The following is a 19,527-nucleotide window of genomic DNA, read 5'->3' as shown; positions in this document are numbered from 1 at the left end:
TCATTAAATCACTCACAATTATCCAAAGATTTTCAATTGTCCAATTGAGCTCTATTTTACGCTCCTTGATTCCGCTCCACTTCGAGCTATTCACCATCACGTGCAGTAATTTAATTCTCCATTATCGAATTTTTCATCCTATCGAATGTAGCCACATCGACTTTTCACCCACTTTTAAATTGTCCGCCGCGTCGTCCTTTTTCCGTATTTTCATATTGAATGAATAAGCCGTAAAATAAAATACTTTTGTACACTTTTCACACCGGAAATCACTGATTGCGAGCAAATCAATTGAAATTGCCTGTGAGTTGCCGTAAAAATCGCGTTCATTCCACCAAAAAAAAAATAATAAACGATAAATTGGCGGGCGCTCTCGAGCGTCGAGCGATTGCGATTTCGACGCACACGGAAAGGAGAGAGGATAGTCTATACAGCGAATGCCCGATTGTGTCAGAGAGTGAAGCCTCCAGCCTCGTGCAGACAGAAAAGCTAGCTAGCAACGGCGATATGACGGCTTCACGCACACCAAAGAAATATTATTATATATATACGTCTGGTGGCTGAGCGAGACGAGTCTAGTTCCACTGCGATACAAACGAGGAAGGGAAAAAATATAAAATGAGATGGCAAGACTGGGTATCAATGCGGGGTAAAGAGAGAAAATATCCACCACCAACACTCACTCACTCACTCACGCGGAATGTTTTTTTTTTTTTTTCGCGTGTGTTGAACGCACGTGTAACTCACACACATGCGCACACGTGTGTTCACAGAGCCGTATCCTCCCGTCGTGCGTCGAACGGACGAGAGCGTCGAGCTGTCAGCGCACCCCGAACCCAACCCCTCGATTCCGGGCCCAACCCCCCCACCCCATCGTTGTGCTTTATGGTCTCTCATACTCGGTCTTTCTTCGTTTGTCGTTTTTCCCCCAACAGGAGTCGCACACGCCACGTCCCTTCTCACTTCGCAGGGGTATTTCAGTGTGTATCTAACCTCTCCCCCTCTTTTTTTTTCTTTTCACTCGTTGTCCTGCTGAGCTACCCCACTGCGCGAAAATACTTTTTTTTTTCTAGTGCTTCGGTTCTGGAGTTTCTTTCGGTGACTGTTTCCGCAGCCGAGTGCCGATTGGGTGATGGCGAGGGGGAGGAAATTGAGAAAATGATGGTGGATTTCAGGGAGAATCGGAGCTTTCGTGTTTTCAGGGGGGATTAATCGGGGGTGGGTGAGACGGGGTTGAGGTGGAGGACTGCGGGAATAGGACAGTGTGGCAGCAGGACGTGGCGAAATAATTGCAGGTTTGAGATTTTAATTTGAGTTATTTGGTAGTAATTAGGGTAGATAGGTCGGTATTAAGTCGACTGTTCTGTTGGAATTTAATGATGAATTTTTTAATTGCAGGAATTTTTCAATTGTCTTAAATTCAGGTGCCCATTTTCATTCTATCGTACGTTGAAATATTTGTAATGTGGGGCAGGTGGAAAGATGAAATTATTCCAGGGCCAATGGGTTAAATTAAGACACTTTTAAGCCTTCAGTTGGCATCTGCTTCAATGCTAAATAAGTCCTAAAATTAGGTAGGCAATTATTTCAGATTTTAACTATTAAAAATTACGAGCCTCGAAACTTTGATCATCAAGTGTAGCAACAGTTATTTTTTTTTTTTTTCTCTGATTTATTTATTATTAAACATGGAATAATCCACAAAAATATCCGTCAACAAGACCTGATTCCCTTTAAAATTTTCAGGTATAACATCTTCATCCCTTCGCCTCGACAATTCTCACATTCATCAGAAAATATTGGCTTTGAGATTGTTAACAATCAACTTTAGTATTTCATAGATTGCCTCCCCCCCACTCTGAGCACAATTGTTTCCAGAAACCACTCGGAAATCACATAACACTAGCCGTGGGAGACCGATGGAATCACAATTTTTCCTCGAAATACGACATACAGAGCTAAAAAAAATGAACCTTTTTTTCGCCGTTCCCCGCGGGGTGGATCCGGTTCTCGAAGAAGCCTTTTGACGTCTTTTTTCCGAAAGGTTCACTTTTGTGACATGTGGCCAGGCAGAGACCTACGGATCCCAGTTTTTTTTCTATTTTTTGGACCTCAAGAAAATGGACGTCGGCGATGGGTGCACCCGGCATTCGATAACTTTATCTAGTTCCATCACATTTTAGCATGTCTAATGTCTTCAATTAACAAACTCTCACGTCAACCTTCATCGTAGATATGATAGTAATGCCCTTTACGACCCTTAAATGGGTCTTAAATTCAGGTCCATGATCATTTTGGCATGGAACATCTTCAGCTGAGAACTTTTAAGACATTTCTTATTGTCAATAGACAATTGATCAATATATCTTACAGTGAAATTACTTATTTTCTTGGAATTCTATCAAACTCTAAGACAACAAATTTTTATCACTTAAATCTCTGAAGGTCGAGACCTCTTAAATTCAGGTTGAACTGAAATAATCGTTAGCACTTACAGTTTAACATAAAAGTCGCCTCAAACTCAAGTATACAACTTCCTGAAAATTCTTCCGAGTCTGCGAACACTTGGAATTTTATTCAGAATAAATTAAAACGTTATCACATCCGTTCGCGTCTGGTATCTTAATTCAGACAACCTGAAGACCAGTCATCACAGTTAATTCCATAATAAAATAGCCGTGCAGGATATCAACCTCAAAAAAAATTATTCTACCGGTTTTCCTTTTTCCCCTAAGATCTGCGGTCATCCCCAAGTCGCTCTTTTTTTTTTTCTCCAAACCAATATTTCTAGACCTCGAGAAAATGAAAGCCGGGCATTGATGCGTGTACCAGGCGTGCGGAGCCCAGGCATTTGATGACTCTATCCAATCCCATCGGCTCGATTTCTCATCCGCATTCATTCCCGTCTGATGGGCTGACCCATTGCTAACAAACACTACGAAAAAAAACTTCCCGCACGCACACTGACAAGCCAAGGGAGGGTAAAAAAATAAAGCGAAGGAAGATCGAAAAGGTTGAGGGGAGGGATGGAACAGAGGCGCCTATGATTTATGGCAGCCATTACGTTTCCGATAATTATATGCTGCCCCACAGACACCCCCTCCCCTCCACCCAACGTCCGGCTGTGTACGAAAGCTATTTACCGAGTTGGAGAGAAGCCTTACGTGGGATATGATATCCTGACGGCCGGCAGGCAGAATCAGGCATGCATCCCACAACAGCTGTCTCACTCGCACCAGTGGATCCAATGATCGAATAAGAATTTTTTTAAGCTGAATTATTTTACTTGTTCTACCAGGCACCCTTCCCTCGCCCCCTTTAGTCTCTTAGACTTAATCCGCGATTCTTATCGAACGATTAACCCGAGCTGACCCGCAGGCGCGAGAACAACGTGAGACGTGTGAGAAATGCAGTGGTCGATGGGGAATTCGGAATTCAGAGGATTTCCGATGGTGTGAATTTTTTTTCAGGTGGATTAAAGTGATTTTAAGACGCTTCGAAGACGGTGCTGGAAATGTTCGGGGTTATATTGGGTCTTCAGGTGGAGGTTTGATAGCGGAATGCAGGGGCGTACGAGTGGGAGAGGGGCGCGAGATGTCCTAAATTCAGGTGCGTGAGTTTTTTGGGGCTAGATCGCGTTGTGGCTTTATATTTTAATTCAAAGGATTAAACATGCTGGTAATCGATAATGGAGGAGTAAAACGAAGGGTATGTACTTCAGGGGAATTTATTCAAAATGTCTTAAATTCAGGTACAGGAATTCCATGAAATTCAGGCACAAACTCAGATATGTCGATTTTTCAATATTTGATATAGGGAATGAAAGCCGTCTTAAGATTCTAGTTATTGTCAATGACATAAAGGGGAACAGGTCTTAAATTCAGGTACATCAACTTTTTAAAATTCGATTTTATTTTAAGACACTTTGATGTTGCATATTTTATATCGCAAGTTGAGACCCTTAAGACACTAGTTATCATTAATAGCATGAACGTAACCCGGTCTTAAATTCAGGTCCTTAATGAAGACTATTAAGCGGCTAGTTACCAATATTAGTCTCTCCCTGAATTAAATTATTAATTCCGAAATTTCAATTTGTTTATCTCCTCCATTTTACATATTGAATTTCAACTTCTAGGAATGAACAAATGATTACGAGTACAAATAATTGTCTTATCCGCTGTTTTTCTGCTGAAAAAGTATTTACCCTCAGGGTCGTCACGGATTCCACAATGGCGCTCGTAAATATTGTAGCGACCCGGGAGTCAGGCACACATACACACAGCCTCCTTCCACCATTGCTGTACCCCTCCCCGAGGACCACTTATTACGCTGCTTCTCTCAGGGTCCACAATGATCTAACTATTTCTTAACCGGCCCTATCGCCGTTCCCCAATTGACCATCTAATACAGGGTAAATGAGTTTGATAAGGCCTCATCAAACTGAATACGATTCATGAATATATTAGTTTGTAGCCGAGGAGTCGAAAATACTTTTGTATTCAATTTATGATTTTCATATGCTAGTAATCTTTTAGATTAAAAATATATAAATATATAAAAATATATAAACATTAATACATTTCGTGAGTGCATGGGACTAAATATTTTTCACTTCCAGTACTTATTAACCGAAAAAGATAATGCGTTTGTGGAGTGGAAGATATGAAATGCGATGACAAAACTTATGGCTTTCAAGTGTTATAATTAAAAACTCTAGTGGTGGGAAAATATTGTACTGTTGAATATTTCTTAGAGAAGAATTTCAAAGTAAAAATTTGGGGAATTTTAATTTATAAATGAGACGACTTTACACTTAGTTTAAAGGACTTGAAAATAGTAAAGCGATGGCAAGTAATTTAATACAAGAAAATTATTTTAAATGAGAATAAAAAAATGGAATCGATGTTAAAAAACTACAAAATTATTTGAAATATCTTGAAATCAATTATTCATTAAAGTTGCATAAATTCCATTGATATTTGAGAATTAAAAGCTTCTCAGAATCTATAGCCTGATGTACCTCAATTATAAGAAAGAATGAAAAATCCCCAAGTCCCGAAAAAAAACGCTAAATGTCTCAAAATTAACTCATTTCATTGTGAAAAAAATATAACTCTAATTGAAATCGAAGTTTCGAGTGGACGTTTCGGGCATTTGTTTATCCGGAACAAATTCTTTTAGCGAAATTATATTTTTTTTCTTGCTACAGTCAAAAACCTGTCCATTAAAATTTAATAAAATTTCGAGAGAGCTCTCCGACAGCGATATGCATGCCGAAATGCCCAACGCAATTGAGTCATTGGTGACGGTTAATTCCCCTCGCCCTCGACGCATTGTCTTCCCAGGGCATTAGTCTAACAGCCATATCGCACAGTGAGCACCAGGCGGCGCTTCAGACCCAAAGTGGCCAGTCGGACCCCGCGCGTGGCCACGCCAGTTCCCCCATTAGCATACGGACCAATCCTCGGACCCAAACGGGCCCCAGCCGATTTTCAGCCTGTGTACAATACTAAATACACGAAACATAACAAAGGGGTTTTCAGCTCAGTTACAGCATGTAACCAATCCAAGGGGCGTTACGAAAAATTCAGGACCATGTGAACGGACCAGGTGTACCTTCTGTGGGTATCGGGGTCTCTCTCACCTTTAGCTCAACGGTACATCACCTGACGACTAAAAAACGCATCACCGAGTCGACACACGATGATCAACAAAGACCGGTTTTTTCGTGGAATCTGGAGTCACACGGGTCTCTATAAATGTTGCTACGTGGTTACGAAAGACGCATGCGAAGAATAGATATTTGATTTTTTATTTCAACAATGAAGTGAAGACCGGTAGCGGCGAAATACTGAGGACAGAAAATAAAATGATCATCATGGATTTTTTATTTTTACACTGGGGGACAAAAAGGTGGAGAAAAATTACCGGAGAAGTCGAGTAATCGTGGAGCGAATATAACATTCAGCACGCGGTGAGATATTTTATAAAAAAAAATCATAAAGCGATTTCAGGTCCATTAACTGGAACAGATTATTGTGCAGCAATAAAAAAAATTCTCGAGTAGTCTGAGGAAAATTATGGTTGTCATGGCGCTAATAATTTTTTCCAAGTTGAACGATAACTTTTCTAATACATTCCGATAATTTTTTTGTATTGCATAGAAATTTTTCTACTAGCAATTAATAATTTTTGTGATTATAACATTTCTGACGCGTACCTGGCACAGTTACAAATTTATTACTGAGATTTTCAGGTGAAAAATCGTTAAATTTTTCATAATCGTCTGTTCACATGAAATACTCGGGTTTTCATTGTAAAACTGCTAGTTTGTGGTAAATTTGTTAGCGTTTCTCTCGGTAGAGACTTATTTTTGCGATGGGAATTCATGAGGCGGAATGAAATACTGGGCGAGTGTAAGTGATGCAAATGCAGTTCACTGATAAGACAGTGAGTGTTTACCTGATTGTTTAGGAATGACTGTTTTGTTTTTTTTATGGTAAAACATGAGAATGAGCAGTGATTATGCTGCATACGGGAACGTGACGGGTTATGATAGTTTTGATGGACGTAATGAGGGTGATGTTTACATTTTTTTAGATAATGATATTCGTTCGGGTATGGCACAGTGGGTGATTAAAGGATCTTGACAGGTGATGTGTGTTATCACAGCAGGAATTTGTGGCGTGCAGGTGAGTAGACCCGTCGCTGTGTCCTCAGAAATTTATGAATTCAAAGAATTTGGAATGATTTCAATATTTGATTTTCAAGATTTTTGGCCTTAAAAATTTATGAATAATCGAGAAATTGTTGAAAACCTGCTTGTGTGAGGAAATATTAAAGTTAGTCCGCAAGGTAATGCTGTCCAAAAAATTCATCCCTATGAATTTTCGGACAATTAAATCACTAGGAAAATAAATGAATAAATAAATGTTAATAAATTTTAAACAACTTGATGTATTGCTTTCTCACTTGTTAGTGTGTCTGTTAATCCTCACATGTTGTTGCTGAAGGCTAGAAATCGATATTGAATTTGTAAAACGAGGTAATTCGACTTATCTTGAACCCTGTTTGATGATAAATATCTAAAAAATTACGGGAAATGCCGGACTTTCCATAAAAGCCCTTTTTTAAAGGGAGAAATAAGCCCTATGAAAAAAGTGTTTATAAAAATTTGTTCACTACCTTCAAATTTTGAGATATCTATCAAAAACCAAGGCTGGAGATAAATTAACGTACCTTGTTTTACCACCTCCATACAGAAATTCTCTACTAATTAATTATTTCAAGATCACAAAATCCAATTCTGCGGTATTGTATTTTTGAAAGAATTCAATACTTTCAGAACTAAGGACTAGCGAAATTCCCAAAAAATTTACCGCGTTCCGAACTGCCCTGTAGTGATAAAGTCAAATTTACCAATTCCAAATAAAACTATAACATAATCATATAATCATAATATATCTATTTTTCCTGAATTTGGAAATAGAAATGAGATAAGACTGGCTCATGATATTTTTACAGACCACTACAATAATTTTTCTGAACATTTTTCTTCTGTCTAGTCACAATTTTTTTAATAGCCCCAGAATTCTAAAAATATCATCTACAAACCACCTGAAAATAATCATAAATAAATACCACTTTTCCCACGGATCTGTGCTTCACACCAACACCAATTCATACCAACCAACATCATGAAAAAATCCCCAAAAATTTTCCCCACCCCTCAACTTCTCCAACACTTCCTCCCGCCGAACAACCCCTCGAACCTTTGACGAAAAGTTCATATCCCACAAAGATCGATAGCCAACTGTATATGTACGTGGTGTGCCGAGGACACCGATGTTGTTCGGGTTGGGTGCAATTAGCGGGCCATAAATCCCGAGGATAACGAGACGCGGCGCCCCGAAGGCGTCACGACGCTTCTCCTTTCTCGAGTGTCTACCCGCTCTACATTCGCCATCTTCCTCACACCCTGCAACTCTTCCCGTACCTCAAGTGTCTCCCAAGAGAGAACTTGCAAGTTCTCGTTTCAGGGCGAGAGACGACGGGTGACACAAGCTCTCTCCCTGCCACCCTGAAACGACAGAGATACTTCTTCCACTGTATTCTTTGCACCATTTTAACCCAAACGAGATACCAAGTGATGGAGAAAATACACCAAGTGCCATCTATCTTTGCCAAGGATTCTCCACTCGTACGAAAATATCTTGTGAATTTTGAGGGAAAACTTTTCGTTCACTCATTCCACAACTTCTTCGTTTCCTTCCAAAACAATACGCTGGGCATACAATGCAATAATAATAATAATAATAGAACCACGAACTGATAATCCGGTTTTCTCGGATCCTCGAATGCTCTTATTTTTCACGGTGAAATACCCGGAGCGAGTTTTTACCCCGGGAAGGTTCGCTTCGTGCTTCGAATCACGAAGAATAACATTTTCAAGTGGACAAAAAATTTGAATAGAAAATAGGGAGAAGGGAGGGGGAAATGGCGAGACGAAATAGACACGTTCGAAAACATGTCGGGTATTATTTTGAGATTTACGAAGCCGTGAGTGAAGTGAAAGAGAACAAAATAATTGACTCACATTTGTATGACCCTCGTGACGCTTGTCATTCTGATTTTAAGCTTTTATCACTTCAAAAAAACATCTCAAGGAACAGAATAAATTTTAAAAATTAGTAATTAACGAGACACCGGTACTCGGGTGGTAAAATTTAAAAAATCCGTTTTTTTATCAACTCGTAATATTCTGTCTAGAAAAATTGCAAGCGGGGAAATTCATCCTCCGGGAAAATATTCAAATGACCCAGTCCATTCACAGAGCTCCAAGTTTGCTAACATGTTAACAAGAACCATATGGATATGCATCTCCATAAATAACCTCGAAATCCCCTGAAAGATATAGGGGTCAGGTAGAGAGTTTTGGCATTGCGTTCAACACAGGAAATAACCCGGGACGACTAAATGGACAACTAATAAATGCGGTGCGTAAATAATTCGAGCAGTTTTCAAGGTCACTCGGTTTAGAACGACGCAACAGTAAGAGGGGCAGGAAGGAGGGGGGGGGGGCACAGAGTGAAAGTTGCGCAAGGCAAGTCCCTTATTGTTGAGTTGAGGTCCTTGCTATTCGGCTACGGCAGAAAAGAAGAGAAACTGGGAAGAAAGGAGCAGCGGAAAAAGAGGGAGAAAAAAAATTGGAAAGTTCAAAATCTCGTGAGAGTATTGTTGGTTACGTCAGGGTGGAGTGAGGCGTAGTATTCACTCCTCCGTTGGCTCCCTTGGCACAAAGTCGGCCCTTCGCGTGTATAATATCGAAATTTATGGCACTAACACTCGGTCGAGGCCCTCGTACACTTCCTACATAGACTGGGAAGTTCAGAGGAGCGGAATCGGGTCTCGATGATGTTTTTGGAAGGAATATAACCTGTGGGAGCTTTTTATGGAACTTGTTAGGAAGAATTTTAAGGGCCGTTTCGGGATTTAATCGAGTGTCCGGTGACGGTCGTGCAGTGTCTTGATAGGACATGAATGGCCGACAGTCGACCCGGCATGGGCCAGTATTGGGCGATACTGGGGGACTGTCGGCCGACCGTTGGCTATTCCGTATCTTCCGCTGGGGTGGGAGAATGGTCTGGTCGCATCGCGTGAGGCGTTTTCGATATTACGCGGGGAGAAAACGTTCGACGAAAATGACGAAGAGTTCCGCGATTCGCGAGCAAAAGGAAAAGTTTCATCAAATTTACGGAAGGTCCGGTAACATATACGGCACATTCCGGAGATTATACACAATGTTTAATAATTTTGACAGACCGTTGCGAACTTTGTAGTCGACCCTTCGTAATTTTCACGTAATTTTTTGTATTTTTTGTCTGTGTCTGACTATTCATAAACTGTTAAGGGCTGCGGTAATAGTTTGGAAGAGTCGTTTGGTGCGACTGAATCGCGCTGCCAGTTTCCTCTCACTGGGAAAGGGAATTCCCATGATGAATCTATAGTCTTCAAGTCATCTATGAACTCCGAAAGAAAAATATCCCGATGAGAAAAAAAATGAACCGAAAGCGCAAACATCACACTCGCACGGAATAAATCACCGGCGGCGGCACGAGATTCACCGGAAGCGGTGGCTTGTGACCGATATAGCCGGCAAAACTCAACTTGAATCCTATCGGCTCGTTATTTACCGTCATCGAGTGTTCAACAACAAAATCCAAGTTATTAAAACTAAGCCTCCAAGCTTCAACACAGGAACGAGAATTTAACACCTTTTATCTGCATTCTCTCACGTCCCTCATTTTTCATAATTCCACGGACAAATCGTGTTGTACGGAAAACAAAGTAATGACTTCGGCCGGAAAACTATTTTCGATCATGTTTGTGGGAAAGGAAACAGTTTCGAGTCAAAATAAATCAATTTTAAATAGTAAAAAAAATTGTCATTCAACAAGAACACGAAAGCAGTATTTTACAATAAATGAAAAGGCCCAGAAAGGAATTTGCATGTCGTAAGGTTCAGAGGCTGACATTTATTCGTTCCTCCAAAAATCCGAAGGTTCAGGCGGGTCAGGTAAGGCAATAAAATTCTCACAATTTTCCGACATTTGTTCTCATGTTTCTCAGAGATAATGTTTACGATATTCTCCCGGTATGTGAACAATTCGATATAGCTGTACGACAAAGTTTACGAGATAATGAATAATGAAATGCGGGTCGGTGACACGCAAGGGATAAACCAAACGAGAATTATGAGTTGCCCTGAACTCAGTTTTTTCATGTCATGAGAAAACGATTTTTGCAATATAGTTAAAGATTTCCCACTATGTGATAGAGTTTGATACCTCGTTCACAAGATGAGGGGTCGCCAACGGTACGCCGAGACTAGCCCAGTATTGGCCAATGTCGGCCACTTCTTGTCTCTTATAAGGAACAGCCCACATTATAAATTTCACTTATAAATTATTAAATGATTTGTTTACATTTTAAATTAAACAAATGGTTGAAACATTAAATTCACCCACTAATTGGGTCACAAAATTTTAAAAATATTAATTTCGGAAGCCCTCTGTGACAATATTAATCATAATTGAAGTCTTCAAATCTAATAATTAACAGTCCTTCTTGTAAACAATAGAATGGTGAGATTGTTCATCAATTGTTCATCATGATGGCTATTGATAAATAATCATAACAGTATCAACTATAAAATATTCTTAATAAAAATATTCCCACAGATTGCAACCCTCGGAGAATTCGGCCCTGGCTGTATTCCCCCTCATCCTCAAATAATTTTCATTCTTGTTAATTAAAAAATTCTTGATACTATAAAAGCACCATATGCTCTTCAGGTGATACCTTTATTTTATATTCCACTGATCACAAAACCCAAAATTTCCCTCCCAAGTGTCCAGCAATGGGCCCTATCCCGTCACCCTATTTACATATTCTATTCGATTTAAAATCCACTGCCCCTTCCTTGTCGCGAGTCTCGGTCAAACCTTAATAAAATTCTTTCGTGTACTTCATTGTAATTTCCGCCATATTTATCGAGCACTTATCAGGCCGAATAAAAAACAAATGCGGAAATGAAGTCTACATCGAAGAAGAGAGAGAAAGAGAAAGAGCGAGGGTTCTTCAGAGCAGCGCAAAAGGGCGAATATAGACGCTGGTTGGCCGATGGATAACGTCCTATGGAGCGGGGGGCGGGGGGCTAGGACCCTCGTGTACTCTCTTGTATTACGTCCCTTCCGTTCGCGTCAGGAGGCCGCTCACATATACGGTGGACGGGGGGGGGGGGTATAGTGGAGAGGGGAAGGTGAGCCCGGCAGGAAATGAAGGGAATGGACGGGGGTGATTGGAAAATTTGATGGAGGGTGCCTGATGCTTCAGGAGGGGGGAGGAGGGTTCATGGCTGATGCTCGCGAGGAGCGAGATGGCGGGGCGAGGGGGGGGGGCTATCAATGATGCGTTAGATCACGTCACGCTGTTTGGAAGCATCTGCTGTTAAACTTTGTGCTGTGGAGTCTATGGCGTGAAGGGAAAATGTTTTTGAAAGATTGACGTAAATAAATAGCGAGTTGGCCTAAGCGATTGTCGTTTATTTTTTTAATGTATTGAAATTGATAATTTTGGGACATTATAAAATTTACGGGGCTTCCTGTAGTGACCCTTAAGAGGCTAGTAAACTGTTGGTCACGTAAACTCGAGCTATTTAACCCTTATTTTCAAGAACTTTAGGAACATTTTTGGTTTTTCCAGGATTTTTTAAAGAAATTAATAGTATACAAGTTAATTAACTGTTAGATTAGTTCTCATGGTCCTTGTGGCCGTTCAAATCATACGCTGAAGGGTGTCTGATATTTATAAGGGGCTGGAATGGCATGATTTTCGTAAGGAAACGAAGCTATGAAATTATTACCCTCATCACCCAAACCCTTAACACATTCGTGGTCCTCACACAACAGGACTATCTATAAGATGATGATTCTCCTTATATTCGATTTTAATTAACATGAAGGGATGATAAGACTTAAAAACTTCTGGTTCTCCTCAGTTTCATTTTTGCAACCCTTACACTCATCTCCAAAATTGAGTTTTACTGAGTTACGATTTTTATTACTGGAATAGAGTGATAGCAAATGTTCCTTTGACCAACAAATAAAAGTCGTAATTTGTCTACAATATTATGTATTTCACAAACCGACGAGTGTTACAGAAAAAAACCTACAGCCCTCATCAGCGAAACTCTAGTCCCGATGGTGCCCATATCTCCCGTTCAAGGGCCTTCCGTAAATTCCCGCGTCACGTCAAACACCATTTTATCGTCATAACGTGCCGATAAATGTTCCAAAAATTTTGCAAGTCGTCGTACCAACCGTTAAGACCCTCATCGCTTTCATCATTTATCTGAAAATTTTCGCTTCCCTTAAGACACTATTATTGTTATACCAGAGTGACGGTAAATGCTCCGTTGGTCAACAATGAAAACTTGTATTTCTTCTTCCCATACCCAAGTGTTGACCCTCATCCCTCTTTTCCTCGACTCGATACCGGAGTTCTCCGGTCCATTCGAAAGTAAGTTTCTACCGTTGGTATGTGTGTGTAAATGTCGGGTGCACAAGAAGTGCAATGAATTACGGTTAACAGTGGAATTCGTGTTTCTTGCAAGACGGTGGGTAGTGGGAGAGGTCCTTTGGAATTCAACCGCACCAGTGAAACAATTACAATTAAAGAGCGGTTAGCGAATTAAGGAACGCAAGCTTGGCACGCGTGGCACGATGAATTCCACGTATGGCAAAAGAGGCTCATAGTTGGAATATAAACACACAGGACGTATAGAAAACACGCGACCAACGATAACAGATCTAACCTAAGTGTTTTTCATGGAAGTAACTATTTCACCGGTGAAACTGGACGACTGTTGCGCTTTAAAGTTTTTATTTACTGCGGAATCTGGTGTCTTAATTCAACGTAGAAAGCTTAAAAAGTCTGAGTAAGGGTCTCGTCATTGAAAATTGGGCAAATGTTAAACAACAATAGGTTTTAGTTTAATTTGGAGAGAACTATTGAAAAAAAATCTTAATCTGAAATGAAAGGTTAAAAAAATGGAATTACCGTTTTTTTCAGAGAATTAATGATGAAAACGGCAAAAATAGGTGAAGAAATGTCAAAGTCCTGAATGCAAATGGATGAGAGACCTCGAGTGTCTTAAAGTTGTTGCAATTTAAAATTTACTGACGGATTTGAAAAATGGAATAAACATTTTATTATTTTAGCGCACGTGAAAATTGTGGAAATGTTTTCTATATGTTCTGTGGGTTTGTATTCCAACTAAAGTAGGTATGAATATGAAAAAACAAAACCGAAAAATTGCAGAGATGAATACCTTCAAGGAATCCTTGACATCTTAAATAATAATTTTTTTCAAACCGAAGAATTTCACAAATATTTCCAAGAAAAGCATTCACCTTCCCGCCGCCGATAAATTCCCATTCCCTCATTTCTCTAAATAATTATTTTATCTCTCCCGATCTTCCTTAATAGCTCTCAAGGCATTTACATAATTAATGAAACTAGCTAATTGCACCTGGTGCAAAATTTATTGTTAGATTAATTGTTTGATACCACCAAGATCCGCATATCGTGGGTTAAACTGTCCCTGACGGATAGCATGTCCAGGAATCTACGTCCCATCACCGGTTCATTTTTTTATTGAAAATGCTCGACCATTATCCGCAAAAATATTTCCAACAAAAGCTAATTTATTCATCGATTTTTAGGTTCAAGGACCCCGGAGACGTGCCCGATAGTCACTAGGATCTAGGATAACAATCAAAACAATTTTCAACCATCCATCAGCTCACCTACGTCGTCGTCTCTTTTTCCGTCTTCTCCGTCGCCAGTGACTAGTGCCCCTGACAGAGGGGGCTATGATCCGTGCCCGCGTCTTCAGGGCCGTTGCTATGCCCCCTGGTTCCTCGGCCTTGTCTCCCTGCACCGGGGACCCTGTATTCTCCCCGGCGCTGGACCCCGTTGTGACGGATAACACGAATTACTCCAATTTCTACACTTCCTCCAACCACTGTACCTCGATTTATCAAATAATATCGGTAATTCTGTGCCGTCAGTGACGGCTCCTTGGTCGACGTTGCCGTGACTGCCGTCGCTGCCGACAGTCACCGTGACGTCCCAATATTTAACGACAAATGAAATAGTAGCAACATTTGTCCCAGTGGGTGTGTAACTCTTCACACTGTTATGTAAATATATTAATGAACCATTACACATCACCCCGTTAATTTCCTCAGTTCCCTTATTTATCAACTTCACCGGATGATGCTGCACCACCGGAGAATGATTTATCAGTGTCACTGGGTCATCGGCATTGGATGAGTCCCAATTTTCGTAAAACTTCCCTTAAAATACGTGTATATTGTCACACCCCTTCAGTTCCTTCACCTGCCCATGAAGAATTATAAAAAATAAGCCCGCAACTTTTCTACCGCAACATACAGTTCATAGACACCTCGACTTATTAATGCGTGTAAATTTATGATTCAAGTGTGACGATGTGACGCGACGGCGTCGCAACTCCCTTCACTATGCAAACCTCATGCACTTCCATCAAAAAACAAAAAAATCCCACTTATTCTTCTCAATTTTTTCCCCGTCACTTGGCGGTGGACTCCACAAGCGAAACGCGTGATGTTTTTAACTGAAAATTCCGAGTGCTCGTCACGGATGACAGTTGACCACCGGTAGGAATGTAATGTCACATCGAGACTCGTTCGACGGGGTAACTCCTCAAATAGCTTCTCCTTCCAGTGTTGTCGAAGAGGATGTGATGGTTTTTGCTGGGCGAAGGAGCATCGGCTGGTCGGTTGACTTTTTGGCACTTGAGCACTAGCTTCCCAAGTGGACTACGTTTGTCGCACAAATGAGGTACACGTGCTGCTTCTCAAATCAGCAAAAAAAACTCAGTCCCAATGACGATGAATCCCCAAAGATAATTCTGGTTGGTTTGTTGATGGAATGAGGAAGCAGTTTGCAATGTTAAATCACTAGATTGTCTCCGCGAACATACGTAACCAGAAGGAGTAATCACGGCCACTGGAGTATCCAGAGCGTTTCTTCACCATGACTGGTTAATCAGGTGATCCTAATGACGGTTTTTGTTTATCACGATTATCGTCGTTCATATGCTGATGCCACTTGTCGTGTATAACCAACGGATTTATCGTTAAATTACTGAAAAATATTTAATCATCACACGTTAACGCGTTTATCGTAACTGGGAGATGAAACGACTGTGATCTGCAAATTCCGTTCGCAGCCTCCGACGCGAGGGACCAGTGAGTTAGGAGCGCCGCAACGCAAAGAGAATCGCCCTGCACATGCGTTGAATCAAACTACTCACCCCCTCTGAGTTACACCGAGTTTCACCACCCCCTCCATACCGTATTTTCCCTCTAGCTTTCTCTCGTCTCTCCGCCCGTAGTTGTGCCTTTTTTTTTCCCCTTCATTCGTGCTCGTCTTCACGGGTGGAAAAGCCGCCTCTTGGGTTTCTCGGGTGTATAGTGGAGAGAGTAAAGTGTGGTGTGGCATATACCCCCTGTATGAAAGCAGGGGACTATCGCGCGCCGTCACGCCATTCCTTTGTGCGTCAACAAAAGCCCCATTCTTTACTCTTTTTCGATTTTCTGTTGCCTCCTGGAGAGGACTCTCACAACCACCCGCACGTTCACACGTACGATACGATTTGTGGGACAGCATCGGGAGGGAATTTTTTTATTTCAGGGGGAGAGGGGTGATGTCGTGGTGACATTGAATGTCGCGGGGGTAGGAATGTTGAGGAAATATTAAATTTCATGGTGATGTGATTTGCATGAAGACGGGTAATGGCGGGGGTGGTTTTTGACGACGGGGTGATGGGGGATCTTGTGGGGGCGGTTAATGTCGTGAGGACGGTCAGTGTCGGAAGACGGTTAATGGCGAGATGAGGGTTAACACACTGTGATAGTAAGGGTGGATGATTTAACGCAGGTAAGGGTTGAGACAACATTCAATGCCATCATGACATTTCGCGCCACGACATCAACCGGCACGATAATATATGTTTCTGCAGGGAAGGGAGCAAAAGCCTCCGAAAAATATCTCCGAATCTAAAAAAATTGTGAATTTTTTTGTAAACGTTTTCTTTTGGAAAACAATTTGGAGGCTAAAAAAAGTTATGGTGGACTATCTGCTCTCAGATCTCGGGTATTAATTGAAAACTGGCCACTAGTCAATATCAACTTGGACCGCTCCATCGCCTCGCTATACTAATTTCGGAATAATGAATGCGCAAATATAATTTTGAATACGTAATCCCGCGAAAGTGGACCCCCGCGCAATCTTCGAAGGCTCAATTGATCCCGCCCAAAATTCACAGCATGAAGAACATTCGGGAAAATCCTGAAAAATCATTATTCGAAGATAAATCGAATGAAAATAGGTGGAGCCTGAACGAATAAAACGTGATCAGTGTACACGTCGTCGTTTCTCCCCGGGAAAATTGCACTATCTCGGATTTTGTGGAAAATCCAGGAGTCCGTCCACGCGCGCTCAACTGCTGACGGATCCGGCCGTCAATCTTTCGACGAACGTCGTAAAGCTATCAACCCGTGTTCGCGCTCGGTATATAACGCCAGACTCGAGTGGAAAGTAGCTGTGTGGTATATCCCCGGGATCGTCTATTCGTCGTATCTCTCAGAACACACGGAAAAAATCCGGATAGAACCTAGAGGTGGCTATATATCCATCTCTGAACGTGTTGGGGATGAGTATAAATAGATATTGAAGTGGAGATACTCTCACTTTTCGTTCGGTTCTCATCGCTCTACGATATGAGGGTTCACCTGCTTTTTAAATATATACCGAATTTCGTATCCTTTATAAATCACTTCCTACTGCCGTCCAATATTTTATTCTGGTGCTAAATAGGTATTCTAAAAATTGCCATTGATCTCAAAGGAATTTGCGAATAAATTTATTAGAAGCGTAGGGGGAATTAATTTATCCCCGACTCAAAATAGAATTTGTTGTCGAGTTGTAGATTTTAAGTCAAGAAATACAAGATGAATAAAATTATTGTTTTTGGTGGTGCGGCAACCAGGAAAATTCGCGAGGTAAATCAACTCTAGCGACTCAAAAAAAAATTTCGGGTTAAAATACTCCGCAAATTCTATTTAGAGGGGTGACAGTTACTTGGAGGTCCGGAAAAGAGGGGATTTTTCTTCAGAATAGGGGAAATTAAACTCGTTTGCTGTTTGTCCACTCACCGTCACGTGAACAATTCATTCCATTCAATGGTTTGTCCAAAAGCCCTTACCTGAAACAAACAAAATGAAGATTATATAATTGCTGTAATTGAAAATGCTAGAAGATTTTTCAAATTATGACCAGAAACTTGAAAAAAAGAATTACATAATTGTCAAGGGTCAGATGGATTATTATAAATTCGGTTTTCCATCTGAAGATCGAAAACTCCTTTTCAGAAATTTCAAAAACTCAAGACCACGCGATTCACGGCGGAATTTGTCCCTCAAAAGCCGTTCCATAAATTTTTGGAAAAACAACAATGCCCCAATCGAGTGATACCGCCAATTTTAGTCCGACAACACAGCACTAGAGGCGCCCTCTAATGCGTCGGAGGTAGTCGCCCTTGAAATCGCAATTGCACGCAGGTATATTCGAGAAAAAGTGCATCCAAGCGATTCATAAATACTAATTCACCGACATTTTTATTTTTACAGAATTCCGATTACGATTTGTCGGTCGTGCTCCAAATCCTCGGGTGCACGGTATTACCCCATGCAAAAGCCGGTGCTGCAGAGGTCAATGCGCCCCAAATCAGCATTTCATTATTATTTAGTTGCATAAATTCTGTATTAATTTGATATCACGTCAGATTGAAAAATCAATTTCCCGTTATTTTTCCGGTTTCGTGACATTGGGGTGAATAAAATTATTTTGAAATTGCGGCTGCAAGAGAAATCCATTGCATGGGCCGACTTTTTCAAGATGAAATGCGAATGGTTTTTCGCAGTTTAAAGGAAATATCTCGACAATAGGTCTTTCCGATAATTGTTTCCATATTTTCCGATAATGATGATGCGTAATATTTGCCAGAACTTCAAAAAATTTCAAGTATTTGTACTACATAAGTCAGCAAGTCTCTCATCAATGGCTAACGGAACCCTCGGGTCTATTGATATTTTGTTTTATTTGTTTTTCCTACAATTGCAAATGTTTATTTATGAAATTACTTCAGCATTTTCATAATTGCATTATGCAGGCATCATTGCATTATTCAGCGCGTGTATAATGCAACAATGGAGGAGCTGAAATACTTTTACAAATAAAACTCAATAATTGCAAAATAAACGACAATTTTGAAATATCTATAGAGTTTTTAAAATTGTTTATTGATTATCACTTTATTAATTTTTTTCATTCGTGAAAGTCCTTCAACGACTGAACGATGCGGCTGACGCGTCGATAAATTGATCGAAGGGAAAAAAAAAAAATAATTGCCAGCGAAATTACAATTCCAAACGCTCATTTGGCCAAAGGGGTGCCGTTTCCTTGTTAAAGGGAAATTTTTAATGAGTTTGAGACGTTCCAGGAATACCTCGAGTGTGAATTATCAGTACGAGAGGTTTCGGACGGTCTTAAATGATATCAAAATCAACTTCAAGAGTCAGCCTCCCACATTAAAATTCATCAAACAGTTTTAAGCCAGGAATAAATCACCACTAATGTTGAAGTAGACATCACGGAAGTACTAAGAAGACAGCCCATCGTCCAGCGCCCGTGAAACAAAGGTGGGCGCTGGCAGGGCGTGTAATTGGACTGCCGAGAAGACATTAACGTCACCCATCCCCTTTTCTATTTATATTTTTTTTTTATTCCGCAGCACTCGTCTCCCGGGAATAAGCAAGTTGAAAAATATTTTAATGCCACCACGTTTTTTGGTCT

At 40.7% G+C, this 19,527-nt stretch overlaps 1 protein-coding gene and 1 long non-coding RNA gene across 9 annotated transcripts in view; one reads left to right on the top strand and one right to left on the bottom strand.

Moving 5' to 3' along the window:
- The window catches only part of LOC135172634 (homeotic protein antennapedia-like), a 146,118-nt gene that overhangs the window by 35,461 nt on the left and 91,130 nt on the right, over positions 1-19,527 (bottom strand). The window contains exon 4 of one of the 7 annotated variants that reach the window (XM_064138822.1): positions 17,829-17,878. The exons of 4 other annotated variants lie outside the window; for them this stretch is intronic. The gene's annotated coding sequence lies outside the window, so the exon portion shown is untranslated. Of the gene's footprint in view, positions 1-16; positions 805-14,372; positions 15,787-17,828; positions 17,879-19,527 lie in introns of those variants that run through there. 2 more of the 7 variants (XM_064138826.1, XM_064138820.1) reach the window with 2 other exon arrangements.
- LOC135172642 (uncharacterized) lies at positions 6,251-14,397 on the top strand. 2 transcript variants are annotated; one of them, XR_010301149.1, is made up of 3 exons: positions 6,251-6,453; positions 6,604-6,695; positions 14,289-14,397. It is a non-coding gene; the product is annotated as an uncharacterized LOC135172642 (long non-coding RNA). The 2 variants fall into 2 exon arrangements; XR_010301150.1 differs by having other exon boundaries at positions 6,447-6,502.

Source organism: Diachasmimorpha longicaudata, chromosome 2, assembly GCF_034640455.1.
Source record: "Diachasmimorpha longicaudata isolate KC_UGA_2023 chromosome 2, iyDiaLong2, whole genome shotgun sequence".
Lineage (NCBI taxonomy): Eukaryota > Metazoa > Arthropoda > Insecta > Hymenoptera > Braconidae > Diachasmimorpha > Diachasmimorpha longicaudata.
The sequence above is the reverse complement of the archived record's forward strand: the minus strand, read 5'-3'. Positions and strand labels throughout refer to the sequence as shown.